Here is a 322-nt window from a genome sequence, read left to right as displayed (position 1 = left end):
CTAGTAAAGGATCGCATGCGTTAATGAATGCATACTACGGTTTCCTTGAATATGCGAATGTTAATGTTGGCTGATGTAATTTTATGTGGAAAATTTGACAGTTTCTTTTTCTTCGTTATACTTAATCAAGGGACTAAAGGAAGGTATTTGTTATAATGAACTATCCTTTTTCACAAGGTTTTGTACAGTTTAACTTTTACTAAAATCTGATCACGATTTTGTCAGCCTTTTAATCTTTTTACCTTTCAGAAGCGGAGTCAAAAATCGTATTTTTCGTTTCCATTCACATTTTGGTCAGGGAGTCCTTGCCTGCGAAGATTTA

The sequence above is a fragment of the Penaeus monodon genome, chromosome 21, assembly GCF_015228065.2.
Source record: "Penaeus monodon isolate SGIC_2016 chromosome 21, NSTDA_Pmon_1, whole genome shotgun sequence".
Lineage (NCBI taxonomy): Eukaryota > Metazoa > Arthropoda > Malacostraca > Decapoda > Penaeidae > Penaeus > Penaeus monodon.
The sequence above is the reverse complement of the archived record's forward strand: the minus strand, read 5'-3'. Positions refer to the sequence as shown.